This window comes from Anoplopoma fimbria, chromosome 1, assembly GCF_027596085.1.
Source record: "Anoplopoma fimbria isolate UVic2021 breed Golden Eagle Sablefish chromosome 1, Afim_UVic_2022, whole genome shotgun sequence".
Taxonomy (NCBI): domain Eukaryota; kingdom Metazoa; phylum Chordata; class Actinopteri; order Perciformes; family Anoplopomatidae; genus Anoplopoma; species Anoplopoma fimbria.
In genome coordinates, this window is record NC_072449.1 from 4,985,336 (window position 1) to 4,986,311 (window position 976).

Here is a 976-nt window from a genome sequence, read left to right on the forward strand (position 1 = left end):
ACGTGCTGCTGGCGCTGAGGGCTGTTGTTAGTATTTATAGGGGCTTATTAGCATGTGAATGGGGGCCGAGCTGCTCTCTCTGGAGGGGGGGCACTGAGCCAATGAGCGACCGGTGCCTTTGTCTGCGGTCAGCCCCGAGGAGCTGGATGGGCTTTAATCACACACTTTGTTGTGTTAGGGGACCGAGCGCACTGGGTTTTACCCCAGTGGATCAACTGTGTGTGTGTGTGTGTGTGTGTGTGTGTGTGTGTGTGTGTGTGTGTGTGTGTGTGTGTGTGTGTGTGTGTGTGTGTGTGTGTGTGTGTGTGTGTGTGTGTGTGTGTGTGTGTGTGTGTGTGTGTGTGTGTGTGTGTGTGTGTGTGTGTGTGTGCATGCATCTGCACAGAATTAACAATCATGCAGAATGATGTCTACATTTTATATTTTGAGTTAAAACTGTGTGATGAATGTTTTAGGATAAGATAAGATAATCCTTTATTTAGGGAGATTTACAGGATTACAGCAGCAGAGAGGATAGTGCAAACAAGAGACATAGTAAAAAGCAAATAAGCAATAAAAAAAACTGTAAAGAACAGTAAAGAATCCACAATAACTGAAATATTATATATACAGACAGAAACTATTATATAGTACAAACAAGAGACATAGTAAAAAAACAAGATCAAAAATAAGTATTATAAATAAGCAATAAAAAAACAGTAAAGAATCCACAGTTACTGAAATATTATATATACAGACAGAAACTATTATATAGTACAAACAAGAGACATAGTAAAAGAAAAACAAGATAAAATAAAATAACAAGTATTATAAATAAGTATTATAAATAAGCAAATGAGCAATAAAAAAAACAGTAAAAAACAGTAAAGAATCCACAGTAACTGAAATATTATATATACAGACAGAAACTATTATATAGTACAAACAAGAGACATAGTAAAAGAAAAACAAGATAAAAGAAAATAAAAAAACAAGT